The following is a 21,419-nucleotide window of genomic DNA, read 5'->3' as shown; positions in this document are numbered from 1 at the left end:
TCAACAAGAGTAGCAGAAGCATGACTGTCGCTATTCCCGGCCACGCCCATCTTTACCATAACTAGGGATAGGGAAGGAAATGTTGATGTAGTACTTACTTAACGAGAGGCCACCGACTTAGCGACACCCTCATAAGTGCTACGGAGTTGGAGGGTTGGGTAGGGTATTCGGTTAGGATTCACCTCAAGTTGGCGATGCAACCAAAAGTATGTATTGTTTATTTGTTGTTTATTTAATCTCTCGATAGCCGGCTATCGAAAGAACATATTAATTTTGTTTAGTGATAATGAATTTTAAGAGTCATGACGGAGAGCTTGGGATTAAACCCATGATTTTCTGCTCAGTAAGCAAAAACGATCCCTCCAGGGTCATCGAGCATCTCAGAACCATAACGCTTCGCGACAATACTGGACTACGTTTTCGCTTGATATGCAAATAGTTTCTGAGGTTAATGTTCAATATCAAATATACAAATGGTGGACGATTTATTGTGCTGTGGAAGAGCTTGGGGTTCAATCCATGATTTTCTGTTCAGTAAGCAAAATCGATCCCTCGAGGGTCATCGAGCATCTTATAATCCACAGCGCTTCGCGTCAAAGTACGAATATATGCATGAACTATCTATTATTGAATAACTAATATTTACGATAATTAAATGAAATAAATAAAATATAAACTACAAACAAAACGTGACTGCTAAAATCTCAAAAAGATATTCTCACAAATATATTTCACGCCACCAGGAATCTCAAAACCATTAGACGTTATAATGATACTCTGCACATGTTAGACACAAGAAGAGGCCAAAAAGCAAGCGTCCGACACACAAAACCCGTAAAATCCACTTGCAGTCACAATCAACGATTCTACGAATCGTAAGCGCTCACGAATCATAAAACCGCTGACTGCGACACTCTGAAAGCGAAATTGACAGGCTCTATGCGTCAAACACCCGCCCTCCAATCTTCTCCAGCATCCAACAGCACAAATCTCCATTACAACATCTAACGAATTCAAAACTCCGAAAATCAATCATCTATAGCAAGTGAGTGGAAGCCTGCCTACCTTTCTATTAGGCCTGTGGACATGCGTTAGCTTCGAAACTTCTAACCAAACTGGGTAAATTTTCAGATCACAAAAAAAAACTTGCAAAAACTTTCATCACTACAAGTAAAATAAATATTGATTATTTTACGCAATAACGAGCAAGTAATATTAAATCTTTTGTATCGTATACTAATGCCAATTGGCTGTAACAAAAATAGTATGCTAAAATAAAATAAAATTTTAATAAAATGATATGCAAAATTTACTAGAATATCATTACTTTATTGGTGAGAAGTTTCTAATAAGCCCTCCCAGTTCCTCTGTATACAGAACAAATCTGATACTATAATCAGAATTGCTCAGTCTGCATGAAGCAGCCGATTTCATCAAGGAAGTTCTATTAACAACCAAGAATTAATCGTTTGAGGTATACTGAAGCATTAAGAAGGTGATATGTGTCACTATAGGAAATCATCATCGTTGCAAATGTAAAGAAATTAAACATAACCCTTTGCTTCAGTACCGTCAACCTCCATGTCCATGGGGAGGGCCACACCTGGAACCTACCTATCGTCCCATTAACTCATGAACCGGGGACCAACGGCTTTACTTCTCTTCCGAAGGAAGGCGAAATAAGAGATGTTATGCCTCAGAACATCCCGGTTGCGCCGACTACGATTGAACCCACACACTTAGAAAAAATCATGTAAATTTAGGTGCTCTGAGACTGACATATACGAGCGTCAATTTTGACATAAAATTGAGTCATAACAGACGCGCAATTCAACTCAATCAAACGTACTTTTCGTCGAGTAACGAACTTTTTAGTCTCGGAGCACTTAATTTTACATAACATGTTTGTTTACGTCTCATCTTTTATGTCAAAGATGGATTCCGTCACGTGTAAAATTCGTTATTTCTAAGAGTGCAGGCCTGTTGAGGTGAGGGGTGATTACGCTTACCACCACACCACTGGCGCCATCGGAGGAGCTGTAATTAATAATAATTGAAATTTCTAAGAATTAAAGCTGAAAAGACGCATCAGTGTCATTTGATTTTTGTACATCATAAAAGTAGGTATGGTTTTGAGGCTGTAAAGCTGTAGTTTTCATTCAAATCAGGTAGACTAAATCATTTCCAAGTATCAAAAATGAATCATGAAGGCTAGTTTGATGCCTTTTTCAGAAGTATAACGAGAAGATGAATTGAATTGGTAACTACTACAAATGAACAATATCAATTGAATCTTTGTAAATCATGAATTTTGTGATAGCGCACATATTATTAAAACGATTAATAAAAACTCATTGTCCTACTTTAATGTTAAGAAAGGTAATCATTGTCCTCCTTAATCTCCAAACTTCAAATGAAATATCCTCCTTTTCAAGTTTTTGATATGGTAACCCTAGTCGTGCGTGTCTGTTGTGAATTTGGTCTGAGCGTGACAAATAAGAAAAACTGGCTGAATAAAGAAAAAGGGTAGATGTTGTCCAGCAAATTTTCAATCAGAAAAAAAATGATAAATAGTTACGGAAATGAGTTTTTCATATCTTGGTGTTCGTTGTGTGATGAGGTTGGTAAGCCATTTAAATGTGATTTTACGTTCAATTTATCACTACATTTATTAATCAAGCATAAGCAAGAAGCGGAAGATAGTGGATGTAGTGCACCAGAAGAGCAAATGATCGGAGGAGATGCTCCAGTGCCTAATCGAACTACTTGTCATATCCATAAGGCTCATAGTGAAAAATATCTAGAACAGCGTTTTTTCAGTTTGCTGCTGGGACAATTTGCTGAAAAGAGCAGTTTTGGGAATCTTTCGGCTCAAATACAGTCGTCAACGTTAATATCGAATAGAAAATTGGGAAATCATTCACAATTGCACTTGCTCTATATCCAGAGGACCAACCAGTTTTCCCACTCCAGTGTTCTCTGGAGTGAGCTTCTGTGAGTTCACTGCAGAGTGTTCTTGAGCTCTAATGCGCTCACTAGTTCCCATCAGTGTAGAGTGATCTAATCTCACTGCGCAGTTCATTTCAAAAACTACACACACAGTAAGGGTGTAGTGAATAATGTGAATAATATACTGCATGTAGTGCTCTTTCTAGAACGAACAGAGCGAGAAGATTAGAATGTTAGCTCTTGTCTCTCACAGAGGAGAATGACAAGTATGCCCGCCAATACAGTGCAGTGACAATCATCCGTCGAAAGAAGCAGAAAGAAGAAGATTTACCAATATCCCTTTCCCTTTGTCCCCTTCCAATCCTCTAAATAAATGTATTTATTAATCTCGAGTAAACCGCGAGTATTCGGTCCCCATTCTACTAACTTTAGTTGTAAAAAAATATCAAAAATTTCATGTAAATAAATTTGGCTCCGCAAAACTACCGTATTTGAGCATTGACAAATATATGGATTATAAAAAAAAACCAATCGAAACTAGAATTAGAAATCGAAACACCAAATTATTTACCAGGCACCGGAACCTGGAATCGAACTCGAGACGACCGTATTGGCAAACCTTGACACTACCAACTTTGCTACGCCAATAATACCGTTGAGTAGAGGCTCTATAATAGTGCACATGAATCACTTTTCTCGACTAGTTACTTCAGCTTTGTAAAGGAGCAGAGCAAAAGCTGTAAAACTGCACACGTCTAAAAATAAACCTAATTGACTGTGAAAATGCTACCAAAGTAGCGCTAACATAGTTTATTAGCTGAGTACAGGTTGTTGAGTAGTTCAAGGATCACTTTTGATGTTTTTGTTTAGCTTCTGCTTGTAACTATATCTGCAGCTTTTTCAGCTAATTTACAACACAATGCTGGAAAAGTTGACTTATAAAGTAGAAAATGTTAGTTGTGACATATTGAAAGGTGCGGCGTGGTCACATTCAGGCGGAACCAACACGAATGTTTCGCTTTGATTTGAAATGTAGGTACGTTTTATGAAACGATAAATAGTCCATTTACCAACTAACGAAAAACTATTCACTCTTCTCGCCGTTCACTCTTATTAGATCCTTTAAGTATATACCTACCACTGGCCAAGTACAAACCAGACTCATCTCTTACCAGAATAAATTGCATTAAATTTGAATAAATATCACAGTTTCTAAATAAGCGACAGGAGAGCTAGCCATGTTCGTGATAGCAAAACTTTGAACGCGCATCCGAAAACAGCAAGTGGCAGGCAAATTGTTCAACTAAATTATGAAAACGAGGCGCCTCGGAATGTTTGAAACGAGTTTCCCTTCACCTTTCCCGTGCTGGAACACCACGTAGAACATAAATGCTACATATAACCGGATTTCCTTCGGCAGTGAGAACAGAATAAAAAATAAAAGTCATTGCCACCATTCAGGCTAAAAGAATACGCACTAAATAGCTTTGTTTGCGGCTTTATTGGCGAAAAGAATATCGAAATTGAGACCTTCCGGGTGTTGAACGATGAGTACAGTGATTTAATAGACGCACCCTGCTTGAACAAAATGATTGATCCCAAACAAAAACCTTTGTTGTTAATCCCAACCTTCATTGGTTGATGGAAAACTCAAACAACCTCTTTAACTCAAACTCCAGCGGATGATGGAGCATCTATGTGAAAACCCTAGCCGCAGTAGATTCATCACCACAGATAAGTCAATTACTGCCTTGCTGCCCAACCGACTGACTGACTGACTAGCCTGGATGATGGTTCACTATTTGCCGATCTATTTCCGGGTGTGAACCAACAACTATCCCTACGACGGCGGCACGAAAGTTAAATACAAAGAGTTGCTACCCACCTACAGCTATCCCCCGAATAATGCGGTGCCCACTGAGTTCTTGCAGGTGAGTCGTGTCAAACCCGCCGAGAAATAGCGGTGGGTTGAACTCAGTGGAAAACGCATTCTTCGGGGGAAAGCTGTACCTTCCATCAACCGTTCAACTAAAGTGGGGTACACTCTACATGAGTAGGCCCCTCTCTTACCGACCCCACCGCAGATTCGAGCAGACACAGAGAGAAGACAAAATTGGATCCATTCCATAACAGACAGCAGCAAAACACGTTTTCACGTGGAGGTGTCCTGCATGGGTGGATTCCCTTTTTTTTTTCAACTCAATAATGAATGTATGTAAGCGAAGCTCAACGTCCTCTGTACCAATTTCGAGAGGATTTTCCGATGATGGGTGGTGTTTGGTTGGTTGGCTGGAATCAGGTGCAGGAGACGTTCCATTTCCGCAAAACTCAGCCAGTGAGAGAGCGGCAGTATTTTAATTTTGTAAATTTTAATTACATTCATTTATGATATGATACATGCTTGCACGTCGCTCCGGGGTTTGGACAGTTTTCAGTAACAGTGAGATGGGGATGATGCTTTCGAAAATGAATGTGCATCGGGAAGGGGGGGGGGAAATATGGGAAACTGCGGAATTCCACGATGGATGCCAATGGAAGCAGCGATGAAGCATTTTGTGCTTGATTGCTTTTGAGAAGTGATCGTTCGGAAGTTGATTGAATTAAATCAGTCACTTTGGATCAGTTTTTTAAATGCTCATTACAATTACTGCTTTGGATTTCGGATTGCCTGACAACAGTTGAATTCACGTTTCAGGACAGCCGGAATCCTATTGATGGATTTTTTTTTTCGAAAATCGCTGGTGTATAGGACACTTGTATGGAGTTTTGAATTCACTCGGTGCCCAAATTTAGAAAATCAACTTCCTTGGGTTTAAATTCAGTTCTAAAACAGCTCCGTTATTCAGTTGGCAAAATGGAATTTTTTTTTCTTATTAAATTAACAGTGCAAATAAAACAGAAATATGCTAAACACAAAATCACCCCTGTGTTTGCTCACTTAGCAGTGTTTTTTTTTCTCCTCTGTTCGGGACCAAACACTACTGCGACCAGTAAATTGATCTATTGTAGTATATCCCGTGTCCTTAGTTTAGTGCATGTCGTATTACTCCACCACTATTGAGAAATGATAAAGTATTCGATTTTTTACAGTTGCCACTCTTGCATTTATCGCAAGGATCCGACTTTAATTGAAAGGTCCCGCTATTTATACCCTTCGGAGTGTTGAAACACCCTCCAAAGGCGCGCCTCTTTGTCAGTCAAAATTGGATTTCTTAGCAACAAAATTAAGGTATGACACCGATAATGACCATGCATCAGAACCCTAGCCTTAACCACTTCAAACTAGGGAACAACGAATAGAAGATTAGGAATCACATAGATGAAGACAACTAACTCATTTTTTTCCTTGTTTCAAGATCATCCTCGGTAGACAAAGCCAGGTCTTGTCACTATCAACAAGGCATAAAAAAGTAACAAGGACTAAGATGTGTTCCTTGGATTACTGAAAAATCCTGTTCCCCTAGTTTGAAGTAGTCAGGACTAGGAATCGGTGGTAGATCTTACATCCCGTAACGTACCACGAAAAGGTGATCTACCCACGTTACGGGGCAAAGCGTTCTACTACTACTTTTATTTCAAAATTTGGCCAACCCAATTCTGAGAAAATCAGACACGATTCTTCAGAGTAAATTTTGAAAAATATTGTAACTTTGGGTGAACTTTTAGCACACAAAATTTTAAAATTATATTGAACAATTTGCCTAAGAAGAAAGTTCCATTCAATACCTTTCAAATGATTTAAGGATAACGAAAATTGGACGTAACATGACAGAGATATGAACATAACAAATTTGTCATGTTTTTTTGGGGGTGTCCTTAGACTTATGATCGGGAGTGTATATCAAGATGCCGTATCACTATTATTAGGAGTGTATCCCATTGTTTGACTAATATCATTATCCCAGCAAGGCATCACACTTCGAATAAAGTGCGAACTGGGAGTTGTTCCCCAAATGTCAAAGGGTTCTATCAGCCCCTTATCGAAGAACTTACGCCTTCCTTTTCGATGCCACAGAAGCGACATACATCATTTTGAAGTTTTCCAATCAGCTTCAAGTGATAACGGCTCGGAAAATGACCAGTTGTAACACCTGTATTATGCTAAGATCTTTCTTAGAAACTTCCAGGATTTTGTGGGTCACAGAAATGTTTGGATTAATGAAATCGCTTCGACTGCCTAGCAATGGAAGTGTTCTTCCAGTTTTCCTCCACTTTTGAAGATTCCCACGCTTTAAGTTCTATTCTAAGAGATGCAGCCAATAAGCCACAAAAGAGCTCTGGCCATATGAACTTATGATAAGATCCGGGTCTTGCTCTTTCATTTCCGTCAATCCTGCAATGACCAAGAACCCAATATGTCTATCCTTGGGACAGTTACTCCTGCTCCCACTTGATTGTACAATATTGAACCATCTGTATAAAAAAACAATCGATCCTGGACGAAGAATCGGACCACCAAATTGCCATGAATTACGCCAAGGGTATAATACTTGAAAAAGTCGATTGAAATTGTACCTTTTCTCCATCCAGTCTTCGTTGTTCCTTACTAGAGAGTTGATACTAACAGTTTTTAGAATCCTAAGATGTCCTCTGTTTCACTGACCTTGTAATCCTTAGAGCACACTTTTCGGCTTCTAATTGTACAAATTGATGCAATGGTAGCATATAAAGCAAAGCATCCAATGCCTTCTCATTGCACCTGTTATTGAGAGAGTTGCTAGCCTTTGGAGTTTTTCTAACTTTCTCTGAGCAACACTCTCTTTCGTTTTTGGCCACCAGACCAATGCACCATAAGTAACCCTGGGTTTCACAATTACCGAGTAAATCCAATTGATCATTTTCGGTTTCAGTCCCCACTGCTTACCGAATGTTCTTTGCATATCCGTAGAGCATTAGTAGCTTTGTTTATTGCCTGCTCTAGATGCATGTTCCAATTATGTTTGCTATCAATGAATACTCCAATATATTTGGCAGCATTAGGAAGTTCCAAAAGTGTTCCTTTCAACCTTATCCTGTCTAATGAAAATTTCTTGATTGATTCATCTGACATATGGTTGTCTTAATGAATAAGAAAAGTATAATTTAAACAAAAACAGGACACATTCTAATTCAGGACAGTCTTCTAATAAAAACAGTTAACGGCACATTAAAGTTAAACAATGCATAGACGTCATTAAACGCATTAGCGACGGCTCGGATAGGTTCATTCAAGCCATATTGCCGATTACGAGCTGCGAGATGTACAAAATTACGCTGTCTAATCACTCTCTCAGGTGCGTAAAAGAAAAGCTGCCGAAGTCATTCGGGGGAATCAATCTCGCTGGTAATGATTTTAGCAGCAAACACAGCTTGAGCGTTCCGTCTTCTTTGTTCCAAGGTGTCAATTCAAAGCAGACGACAGCGATCCACGTAAGACGTCAAGTTAGCCGTGTTACGCCAAGGCAGATGACGAAGCGCGTAGCGAACAAACTTTCTCTGTACACTCTCACATCTGGCTATCCAGCATGCTTGGTATGGGCACCAGACGACAGCACTATACCAAATATATCAAATTAACAATATGATCCATTCATGCCTTTTCCAAATATTGCACTGGCGACCCGCAAAATATTGCTGCACGCACCATCTAGCGTTGAAAAAGGTCAGAAACAATCATTCAATAACAATCGAGGGGTGCGAATATAGCACTTATTACAAAAGTAAGAGTCACATTATTTTCATAAATTACATTGTGTATATTACTTTAAAATTTGTCTGACATGTCACTATTGTCATCAAATAAAATAATATGTTGAAATACATTCATTTGAAATATTGAACAAATTTTCATTTGGTTTACCCCTCGTGACGATAAACAAACACATTGGTAGCCTTTTTGGCCACAGAGGTGCTTTCATCGCTAAACATTTGGATCGCCAGCTAAGCGAAAGAGTGGATCATATTGTTAATATAATATATTTGACTATACTCTAAGATTGAACGTACTAACGAACAATACAGCGCCCGCAGACAAAGCGGATCGCGCAAGTCTTCAGATATTAGGAACATAAAGCCAAGCTGCCTGTTAGCTTTAGTATGCCATTGTAGTGCGGTTTGAAGGTCAATTCACAATCGAGTGTTACTCCCGAATCTTTGACCTGGCTAATCCTCTCTAATGGTTGCCCGGAAATGGAATAATCAAATATCATCGGGTTTTGTTTGCGGTAAAATGATATCACATTGCACTTGTTGATGCTGAGCGTCAAGAAATTACGGGAGCACCAACTCTGCATACGATCCACAATCAGCTGAAACTCCTCACAATAAGCGATGCAATTGATAACCACATACATTTTGACATCGTCAGCGTAGAATAGCCGGCATCCAGGTGGCAGTAGACATGAAAGCTCGTTGACGAAAAGCCAAAACAGAAGGGGTCCCAGATTACTTCACTGGGAAACACCGGAAACGTTCGTGAATACTTCAGAACGAGAAGTTCCAATCTTAACGCAAAGCAAACGGTTCGTAAGATTTGAACCACGAGATGAAGGATCTAGACACTCCGAGTTTCTCAAGCTTGCTCAAAAGAATGTTGAGGTCTACTCGGTCAAATGCAGCCTTGAGATCAGTGTAAACCGCGTCGATTTGTCATTGTCCGAACGCAGAGCGACACGAATTCGGTCAAATTGGTTGTAACTGTCCGTTTTGGGTAGAATCCATACTGAGCCGTGGAGATGTAATTTTTACAAGAGCTGAAGAGCGCCTCATTGATGATGATCTCGAATACTTTGGAGCAGCAACATAGTGATGTGATGCCTCTGTAATTCTGGACATTCCTTTTATCGACTTTCTTGTGGGGAACATATACGAAAATTTCCATGACTCAGGAAATTTACTCTCCTGTAGTAAACAGATTAAATAACTTCACCAAGGCAGTGAGCAACGACTCCGAACACAACTTCAGAACGGACGCAGAAATGCCGTCTGGCCCGGCAGCAAACGAGAGTTTCAATCTTTGAAGAGCTAGATTGACGGTATGTTCACTGATGTGAAACGGACGGAGCTCAAATCCATCTGTTGGAGAATCGCTTATAGCAATCGTGACTTGATTTGGTGAGACCGAAGATGCATTGAACGAATTCATAAAATGTTAAGCAAAAAGGCGGCATTCCTCCGCTTCAGATTCAGCGGTTTGCTCGCCGAGATGAACTGACATTGGCAAACCGACTTCGTTCTGTTTAGAGTTTACAAACGACCAGAAACGCTTTGGATTTCTGCGAAGAGATGATTGCGTGCAGAAGACATATAGTCGATAGGGTTGATGCATATATTATGTCACGCTCCTAGGGGGGGGGGTCTAAGATTTTGTGACAAGCAATGCATTAGGTATAGGAAAAACGTCACGATAGGGGGGAGGGGGTGATTTTTTGCTCGATTTAGCGTGACATAATTAATGCATGGGCCCATACAGGAATGTGTTGCATTTCCCTAAAAGAAGAGGTGACAATACGGGGGCGAAAACGAACCACTTTTCTGTCAAACGTGAACCAGCTCCTGATTGGCCGATTTCATGTGCGTAAGATAGAGATAGAGATAGATAAAGATAGAGATAGAGATAGAAATAAAAGAGGAAGAAGCCAATTGTCACCTCTTCCTCTTAGGCATTTCCTATAGACGTTACTTGTGCGGTTGAACTCCTGCTTCGTAATGTACGAACGATTTTGGCAGTATCTTCGTAACGATTTAGCCCTATACCGTTTCAGTCGACGCAAGTGACCGTTAGACCACGGTGGCTTTGGTGCGGGCGGGCAATAGGTACAAATTCAGCTATGATATCCCAAATCATTTGATTGAAATATTCAAGGGCATCGTCAACACATCCAGCTAATTCTAATGGTCGCCAATCGATACCGGAAATAGCAGCACTAGTCGCAACATAGTCGGCTCGACGGAAATTCAGTGTACGATTATTTACGGAACAATCCTCAAAAACTATTGGCGCTGGGAGGTTCATCAGGACGTCTAAAGCAGGGTGGTCTGCATCAAGAAAGATCAAAGGTTCTATGGCTTCCGAAACGGTGCATGCCAGAGTTACAGCTTCGTTAGACAGAACAAGGTCTAGAAAGCGAGCGTTCCTATTCAATACACCATTGATCTTCCTGAGGCAAAAAATGGCACAATACTAGTTTTAGAAGGATTTATGTTCAATCCTTCCCTATTACATAACGATGAGACACAATTTAAGTCAATTTGCATTCTGTTAGCGATAATACAAATATGACACGTACAATTATGAGTATATAATGTGCAAAGCCAACTATTTCGAAGTCTTGGGATATAACATTTTTGAGGAGATCATCAACCATTAAAAACCACAGTAGAGGATAATACGCCTCCTTGCGAGCATTCTTTGGTTGCTCTTACTCTGATGAAGGAGCTTCCAAGCTTTGCTGATATTTATCTTTTAGATAATATCATTGATCCAATTTACAATGCTTTGATCGAAACCACGTTTCATCATAGCTGTAGTCATTGAATCGTGAGATGAATTATCGAATGCACCTTCAATGTCAAGGAATACAGCAAGTGAAATTTCTTTGGCTTCAACAACTCTTTCTAGTTTTGTAACAATCGTATGGAGTGCTGTTACTGATGACTTACCTTCCTGGTATGGAAACTGATTGTTGCTCAGAGGATGTCTAACTAGATATGATGAATTTATTTGTTCATCTATTTATTGTTTCCATTGTTTTAGCATAATATACGATAAGCCTATTGGCTTGAAGGATCTTGGTGAATTTTAATCCTTTTTATTAGCCTTGGGGATAAAAATAAGCCGCATTTGTCGCCACTCTGCCGGTATATAGCTTAATATTAAGCTTGCTTGAAATAGTTTTGTTAGAATATGCTCTTGTTCTATCTAACTCTGTCGTTTCATTCAATATCTCATGAATATTCGTCCTGGTTTCATCGATACCAATTGATGCTGTCGTTGAGTTTTGGTCTTCGTTTGAATTGATAATAGAACATGGAAAATGCGTTCTCATCATCAACTCTAACGTTTCATTTGTAGAAGTAGTAAAAGCACCATCCTATTTTTTTTCAATGTGCCCAGCCCATTGGAATGATCTCTAGCGCAACCTAGCAGTTGCTGGAGTATTTTCAATGTTCTCACATGCATGCCTCTAGTGTATCCTCTTTGATCTCCGTATTTTCTGATTATAAACGGTAAGGGATTCCTTATATTTTTCCCACTGTTGTGTTCGTTTAGCCCTGTTGAAAAGCTTCCGGGTATTTTTACGGGTACATCCCTGTTTTTAGAGCGTTCCTTTTCGATGCAACTCTCATAAAAGGCATGTTGGATCAATCTTGAAAGTTGTTTAGAACTATTCTCAAATTCTTCACAAATGTTTGAGCTAATTACTATCGTGTCTCTTCCTGCCACTATAACTAACTCCCAGTTTGTTTTTCTAGGATCTCTAAAAGTTTGTGTGAGCTGTTGACCAGCCTCAAATTCAAATAATATTTGCTTGTGATCAGACAAAAATATTTCGTCTGATACATGCCAATTTTTGATGTTGTCCGAGATTATTGGACTACACAAAGTCAAATCAAGAACTTCTTGTACATTGGTTGCATTTATAAAGGTTGGAGCATCTCCTCTGTTACATATGTCTATATCATTGTTAGAAATATAATCTAAAAGGTATTGATGTCCAGACGCAGGACGTCGTTTGCCGGGTCAGCTAGTTACAAATAAAATGTACATCCAGGAATATAAACTAACTAACCTAAAAACCAAATTTCTCGAGGGACGAGGATCCTGATTTTGGATCTTTTTTGAGAAAACTGTATTTGTGGAAAAAGTTTTTCGGGAAAACGGTACACATTTGGAATTGAACTAAACTTCCCAAAAACACAAACATCAGAACCAAAGCACATTATTTCATGGAATCTTACCTGAACCTTCTTCACCAGCGCGGCGACAGCGGTGCGGTCGTGCAGCTGTGGGATACCGTACACCTCGGCACGCAAGTTTGCCGTTGCAAAGACGTAGTCAAAATGCAGCGGATTTTCCGCATCGAATGGGATCGCCTCCGGGCAACGCTTGGGACCGGACCAGAAGGGCTGTCCGGTGGAGGTTTGCTGATCCGGCGGGAAGTTGAACAGCAGCTGGCTGATCTGATTGGAATACTGCTCCTGGAAATGGATCCGAGCCCATTTGACACAGTCCTCGATGCACTTCGGTCTCTCGTCGATTAGTGCCGTCTGCGGAAAAATCAAATTGTAGCACAATTCTCCCAACCTAGCTGCACCGTATTTACCTTAACCGATTCCAATACCTCCAACGGTTGCACACCCGGCAACTTGAGCGTACGATCGATGAATGTCGGATCCGAGACGTACTGAGCGGCGTTGGCGGCCGACTGTTTGAAGATACCTTCGAACATGTCGCGAGCCCACTGCAGGGTGTGCTCGATTGCGTTCGGGAAGTTCTTCAGCGTGCAAATGGGAATCGACTTCTCCGGGGGATCCTGCGACGAGCTGTAGGATTCCGTGAGAAACGGTGCGACGATCTGAAATGATAATTTCAATCGTTGATATTGTGTACGCATGCATTCAAAGTTCGGTTGTACTACACAAAGTGATTGCCACCCAGTATTGGAAAGGGTACCATTTCACCATATGGTAGATTTGCTATTCCTGCCTCGTTAGTTGACAATGGCTCTCACAGCACGTCCATCTTCCCTTGGATAGACAGGAAGTGTCTTGAAAGAAGAAGAAGTCGATCACTCACCTGAATATTACCCATCGTACCGAGTGTACCCGATTCCAGCAGAGGCTTCCGGTAGTACACGCAGCGACGGTCCATATAGATACGGGCATCAATATTATCCAGCGCATTAGCCACACCATCCAACCGTTCGAAGAACTTGTCATCGTAGACCTTTTCCGTTTTGGGACCCACGCGATTTTCATGAGCGGTTACATTAATGTCGGCGTTCATGTACTTGACGGCCCTGGCCGCGACGCTCGCTTTGGGCTGCTGGACGTCATGCGGCCGGAACAGGAACTGACGGTTCAGATTACTCTTCTCGATCAGATCCATATCGGTGACGATGATTTCTCCCTCCTTCTTGGCGGCCACACCCATCATGGCAAAGTTTTTCAACAGTTCACATCCGATTGCACCAGCTCCCACAATAAAGTACTTCAACTTGCCGAGAACATCCTGGAACTTACGTCCAAAGACGGCAATCTGAGCATCATAACGAGATCCAATTGGTTGGCATTCCTCCTCGGGAACGCCACCATCGGGCAAGCATTCAACGGCGTCGAAGCAGAAGTACTGATAGAGCGGCGTAAACTTGCCCGTGCAAGCCTTCATCACTTCCTGCGCGGAAATGCCACCAATGGCTCCATTCATCGGACAGAGATCACCGGCACAGACCTTGGCAAATGTGATCAACATGGTCTCGTTAACTTCTTCAATCTTCAGCTCCTTGGCACGTTCCTTGCACAGTTCCACAAACTCAGTAGCATCGTCCGCATTCCATGGACGTGGCAAACGGCCGTGCTTGTCCTGGTATCGGCTCAGCACAGTGAATGCCAGTTGCGTATTCTGCGGATGGTCCCACTTGGCGTAGTCCGCCATGATGAATTCCGGGGCATTTTCCGCTTCGGCCAGGGGCTTGAAGGTCATCTGCTTGGGCATCTTGACCTGGGTGACGATTCCACCGCGCACGTATGGACTGAACCCACGCTGAACGTGTACGGTCCCAGGACCTTGATCTTGATCGGATCGGATCCGTTGAGCTCGGTCATACCCTCGATCTGGCGGTTGAGGAAAGATGGAAAGAAGCAGAAAGGGATGTTCATTAGTAGATGTGGAGAGAAATGCAGGTATGTAAAAAATCGATTGCAGTAGATGATGCAGGTCAGTCACAATAATGTCTGTATCGTGGTGAATGAGAAAGTCTTTCCATTGACGATGGATTGAAATAGTGGAATAATACCTAATATATTCATTCTGCAACTGGTTAAAATGGGCTGAACTTCAAACGTTTTTATTTGATATCCTACGAGAATGAGCTTCATATATGTTTTGCATAGGACATAAATATTCAAGCAATTTCTGAAAAGTTCAGATAACTTCAGTCAGAGAACTTCAAACAAGTAATATTTGGGCAAATACTAGAAAAGCCATGTGTTTCCGTTTCCTTGATCCCCGTTGAGTAAAGTTGGTTTCCGTTGTTTGTTGATCGCAAGGCTCTCTGCAACATCCAATTTCCATGGTATAGATACGGTTTGTAAAATCGTGATGTCCTCCGTCGACAACCAACTAGTGATTCTTAACAACGGCTCCCCTACTCGCATCTACCCGGATACAGGTAACACTTCGGCAATCGACCAGACGTTCTGCTCCGAGTATCCGAGGCACGCAGGTTCACTTGGCGAATCCTTTCGGACAATTTCAACAGCAATGACTTTCCGATAACGGTGTCTTTTCCCGGGTGGTCGTATTCGCGAACCACGCGACAAAAATGGCTCTACGATTAAGCTGGTTTGTCGTTATATGAAACCATCACAGCTAAAAGTATTCGATCAGATGTCGAGTGGGACGTCAACAGCGGTCGTGTTGGACCAAAAGCGGTACCATGGTGGTGCCCCCAAGTAAAGGCGGCAATTCGACGGCGAATAAAATGTTTACGATCCCTGCGACGTCTACAACCTTCCGACCCAGACCAACACGAAGCATTGCACTATGGGCAAAAATGGGTCCAAAATTACCCAAAATTCAATATCTCAACAGCACGCTAAATTCCGGCCATGAAAAAAGACTTTTCCGAAGGGAAATCGTCCGAGGAATCGATTACATAGACCGGAGAGCCTTGTAGGTATGTGTTTTAGACCATTTTACCCCATTTTCACCTACTTTTTGGAGGAAATGTTTTTTCACAGCTCTATTTTTCGTAAAACATAAGCACTTTATGCATGGTTTTAGAATACTGTGTCTTTAAACAACAGTTCATGAGATATTAGGGGAATACGGGATACACTTTATAAGGGAGTAAGGGGTAAAAGTGAACCCTCGCTAAATTTATTTTAATTCATATAAATGTTGAACGATGCGATTGTTTGAATGACCCCAAAGGTTGCCTGCAATAATAAGATTTTTTTTTCGAAATTTTAAGGTTAATTGGGGTTAAATAAGTTTTAATTTACTGCTATCTGTTTTAAAAGAGTTTTCACTTTTTTTGTCTGTATACAGCAAAACGATATAGTGGTTCTCAGAATTTTGTAAAAATTGGTAGTTTCGTTCCTTATCGCAACATATTAGACCCATATTTTGTATTTTGTCATTAGGGTGACTATTTATATATTAAGGCGGTCAAAAAAAATGTTTTTTTCGATTTTTTTCAAAAATTTATAATTTTTGAATTGTTTGGCTGATGACGGAACTCAAAATACCAAATGAAAGTTAATTAAATTTTTTTCAGAAAAAATATTATGATATTTAAAAGAATTGATTTTGTATTAAAAAACATTGATTGTATTTTCACATTGACCCCTTACTCCCCTATACAGTGTATCCCGTATTCCCCTAATATCTCATGAACTGTTGTTTAAAGACACAGTATTCTAAAACCATGCATAAAAGTAGGGGAAAATGGGGTAAAATGGTCCAAAACACATACCTGCAAGGCTCTCCGGTCTATGGGACCACGTGCAATCGATTCCCCGGACAATTTCCCTTTGGAACGTGCTAGCCCATGCCGTGTGATGAGCATTTGCATTACAGCCAATTATAAATGCCTTATTTTGTTTCTTGCAGTATAAAACAAACGCACAGCTAAAAAAAAGTAGTGTAAATTTCCGTTACTATGATGCACATAAATGGAGCGTCATATATCATACAAGTTTAGATTATAGATCGTGTAAATTTATGAGACATGTCATGCAATATTCTATATATTGTATGCAACTGTCCACTTTTTTTTGCAACATTTCTTGCAAGCTGCTAGTTTACGTGAAAAGGAAGTTTACATGTATAAATGGATGTTTGCATGCATGGATGTTTACATCACCAGTAAAATTCAGAATTTTTTGGTGTGCGCCGCTACTTCTAATGTTAAATGTTTTGATAGCAAGCATCATAATTACGTGGTGAACGTATGCAGTTCTAAAGGCTTGTTAAAAATTCTTGGGTCGTTTCGGAGAACCGTCTGCCTTATAAAAATGACATTTCCCGCGTAATATTTGAACGGGACCCAAGTGGGAAATGATATTGCAGTCTCACTACTAGAGGCTTCCTATAGTGCTTCAGAGCAATAATTGTCCAATAAATATTTTTATGCAGACATTCGTTAGAGAGATTGATAGTAGTTGAAATACATCGTTTGTGATAATGAAAATCATCGATGAGATCAATAGTAGGCGATTTGATAAAATGGATAAAATAAATGAGTCTTGAGAGTGATTTTGTAACAAACGGAAGCAAATAAATAAATCGTCTTTCAAGTGAAAGTAAAGCAAAAGAAAGTTCCAGATTCAGCTGCTTGGAATGGAAGGTCCAGAGAAAGAGTCCATATATTTTATCCATATATTGATAATATATATGAATATATCCAGTATTAATTGACACCAAAATGAGGCCTTAACTATAAGGAACAGCTTTGTAAAAAGCACTTATTTGACGTAGACTACGGGAAGGTATAGGGGATAAATCGAAAATCTAAAGCTGCGACCGTCACGAAAAGGTGTTAGGTTTTGAACGGTTATAACTTTGTCATTTATAGATGAAATTAAAATCCAAATACACCAATCGATAGGAAATAACTCTACAAATCTGCTGACATAAATAGTGTTGTTCCATAAAAGTTTTGAATAATAAGCAATAAAAAGTGATAATTTTATCACTGTTTTCATGAAATCAACGTTTTCCACAAATCCAGTCGTGAAATCGAGCCACTTGGTTGCACATCATTCTGCTTGAACCTGAAAAGTTATAAAAGAGCATTGCTGTCGTGCTTCGGCTCATTTTTGCTTTGGACGGCGTGGTGATACCAGCAGCATGCCAGTGGTTAAAGGTGGAATTTTTCCCTCTGCCGTCATGAAGAAAAAATTCCTCGCAGTGGACGGCGTGATGGGTGGATCACCTTGACAACCAGCGGTGGGGTGGAAGCTGTTTTGCATTAAGCTCAATCCGGACCTACCCGATATCATCCGATGCGACTAATGGTTTTCTATATTTATCTCGTTCTCATTTGTGGAGGGTCGATCGGATTATATCGGGCAGGTATGGGATGATATTTAAGTTAAGAATGATCTCTTGAGCAACTAGCAGTAGCAGTATCTCCAACGGTAGGCCTGCGGACTCGAATTGAACAATCGGTCTTGAGCAATGATGTCAAAAAATCGCTTCTAGCGATCAATGAATACGCACACACCTGCTATAAGATTAATTGGCATCATCATAGCTAGCGATGCAATTTGACTCTTAACGCTAATACGTAGAGAGCATTTCGAACAGTGAGTTACCAAGATCTCAAGAGAGCAAGACGATAACAACATCATTGCTGTGTGCACTCACGATACATTTCTTATACTACGCAAGGCTTGTTGTGAGTGCACGCTACAAACTATAGATCTCAATGCGTACAACTGAGTACAAGAAGTTGTTCGGATTATGTACATCTGATGAACAACCGTGATTAGATCATGATCATTGCCATAATGATCATGATTTTTTTTTGCTTTTTTCAGTCTGTGAATTAGGAAAAACGCATGTATTCGCGTTGACGGCATTGGTCCTTTCGGTGGAGTGAAAAAGAAAGGAACAGTTCACCGTGTTCCATAAACAGACTGACGTTAGCTTATGTGATTTTCCTGTAGGAGTAAAGAGTTACAGAGGCACCGTCCGTAGCTGTTGTAGCAGCCCTAATTAGAAATCCCGTTTTCCGCTGTGGTTGATTTATACGGTTCATATCACTATAATTGCGGATTGAGCGGCATACACTTTTTTGGCATGCTTGAAGGTGGTCTCAGTTTGAAAGTGACAAAGTGAAACTAGATCTCCAACAGCGTATGCGGGCAACGTAAATTATGTTGATAACAAGTTACATGTATTGAGATAAGCGAATTTGGCTGAACATCATATCCTCTACTTAATTAAAAACATCTCATTTAAACCCGAAGAGAGAACTATCAGATGAACTAGTCGACTCTTTCATTCTCATCGCGTTCTAATACAGCAACAGACGTTACGTCACGTCTGTTGCTGCATACAAAACCGAGTGTCGACTTGTTTGCATCCTCCTCGCCTATAGAGATTGCTAAAGTATGATTGTGTCAGTGATTTGTTTTCATCGGGAAAATTTTTCGCTATGAAGTTTTTTTTTCCCGATGAAAACATTTTGCGTATACGTATACGTGACGTAGTGTGCGTACGATAAACGTCAGCAATCTCTATAGAAACCGCACATCGCCCCGTTTCAGTCTTCATGTTAAAAGTTAGGGTAGGATGGTTCAAAATGCACCCTGGGGAAAAATGGCCCTGCGCTGTTTTTCATAGCTTTCCGATTTTCAATGTGAATTTAACAATCAGCATTGCTAGTTCAGTGCTTGAACTAACATTCTGGCACATGATATTTCCAGAATTAGTAATGGGAAAGCAACGAAAAACCGCACGAGGCCATTTTACCCCAGGGGTGCATTATGGGCTGTTCTCCCCTACCGATGGTCAGCCCCTATCTTCTGATGCTTGCTTATAGCGAATTTGTTTATCCTGGATTGAGTATCAAATTAGGGTCTGCTTGTTTTCTAGCAAACGTCAGTTTGATCGTTTGTTTTTATAACCTGGCACGGGTCGACTTCCGCACTGACAAAAAGTTCGGGTTTGCACTGGGTTGGAACTGGTGCCAATCTGGAAATAAACAAATTCGCTATTGCTCTGTAACTCGAAACTGCCAAAGAATGCTACTCTCAGAGAGACACTCACTCTCGTCTCATGAAATAAGCACATGTTGCGATTTGTGAATAAAATGAGCGAAAATGGTAACTCACTTCTCTGAGCTTGACTCAGTCTAACAATGTATTTGTTATCTGTGAGTTGCCTATGCAATGACGTATTTTCAAGGTGGAAAAGGACTACTCGTTGGTCGTAGCTTGTACAGATCGCGATCTGTACAGTTTACGACAAACTGGAAATCGGTTCATGCTCACTTGATTTCCATCACTGCTCTAGTTAAAAAATATTATGCAGAGAGCCGGATTGGTACTTTCCGCACTAGTCGATTTCATGTACACCACTTTCAAATATCTTGAGTGAGTATCAACCAGAACTAAGAACTTCATGTAATCACACGAAGGAATAGACAGGAAATCTACTTCCAAATCTCCCACAGACCTTTTGGAAGACGTCGACTGACCAGCGATATTGGTGGGTTCTTTTTTTCATATAACCAGGCAAATTTTACAGGTTTTAACAAACGATTCAACCTCGTTACTCATACCCGGCCACATATCAATACGATCCTTCGCAAACCATCGGATCCAATACAGGGAGTTCCTTCACATGAACTTCAAATCGTTTAAGATTTTCTGGCCATCTTCCCATATCCAGAGCAACGCGATCGCGATTATCTCAGCCAGAGTTGCGACCTATCACAATCACGATCATCAAACAGCTGATGTCAAGTTGAGGACAGAAGTAAAAATCAACTGGTGAATGTTGTCTTCGGTGGTGATCCATCACCGATCTGGTCATTCCCGACAATAACGACACTCATCTGTGCTCGTTATGAAGCAGTTGCTGCTTTGCTTGCTTATGTGAATGTGTTGGCGAGTGAGCTCAACAGCTTCCGTTTAATTTTGCTAACCTTGTTTGTAACTCACGAAGTCGCGCGTGCCGAAACGAACTTTCAATGCGTAGGCATTGTTTTCATTTTCTTTTGTCGTTTCGCATTTTCTCATCATCGTACTGCAGAATCCTTCACTATTTTCGTTGTGCTTTTCATCATCAGCAGCGAGTGTTACGTTTTTCCTGTGAGCAGTGACCATTACTGGTGATTGTTGTTTGTCATGGCGCTGCCTCTCACTGCGTGACAAAACGTCCTGTCAGCGATAGTCGGTGGATGCGGTGACGAGTGTCTAGTGAGTGTCATGATATTTTGCATCACTGATCTCAGCATCCTCTTCTGAAGATTTTGCTACTAGGTGGGGTCCTTGGGAATGATTTTTTTTTAATGATTTTTTTTATTTTATTCAATTTAGTCTCCTTTTAGCTCGATACACTTATTCCAGCGATTTTCCAACTTCATGATCCCGGCCGAAAAGTAATTTTCCGGAAGGTCTGCAAAATACTCCTCCGCGGCGTCGGTGATTTCCTCACGTGAGCTGAATTTTTTATTGATAAGCAATCTTTTGAGATTTGGGGAGAGATAATAGTCTGAGAAAGCCAAATCGGGCGAATACGGTGGATGCGGAAG

The 21,419-nt window shown here is 40.6% G+C and overlaps 1 protein-coding gene and 1 pseudogene across 1 annotated transcript in view; both read right to left on the bottom strand.

The window, feature by feature from the left end:
• Positions 1-14,759, bottom strand: part of LOC135707347 (ubiquitin-like modifier-activating enzyme 1) — a 102,278-nt pseudogene extending 87,519 nt beyond the window's left edge.
• LOC135707339 (uncharacterized) overlaps positions 1-21,419 on the bottom strand; it is a 386,083-nt gene that overhangs the window by 306,560 nt on the left and 58,104 nt on the right. The window lies entirely within an intron of this gene.

This window comes from Ochlerotatus camptorhynchus, unplaced genomic scaffold (assembly GCF_037179485.1).
Source record: "Ochlerotatus camptorhynchus isolate MF236.1 unplaced genomic scaffold, CSIRO-AGI_Acam_v1.1 ptg000308l, whole genome shotgun sequence".
NCBI classification, from domain to species: Eukaryota; Metazoa; Arthropoda; class Insecta; order Diptera; family Culicidae; genus Ochlerotatus; species Ochlerotatus camptorhynchus.
Note: the sequence above shows the minus strand (reverse complement) of the source record. Positions and strands in the feature narration are given on the sequence as shown.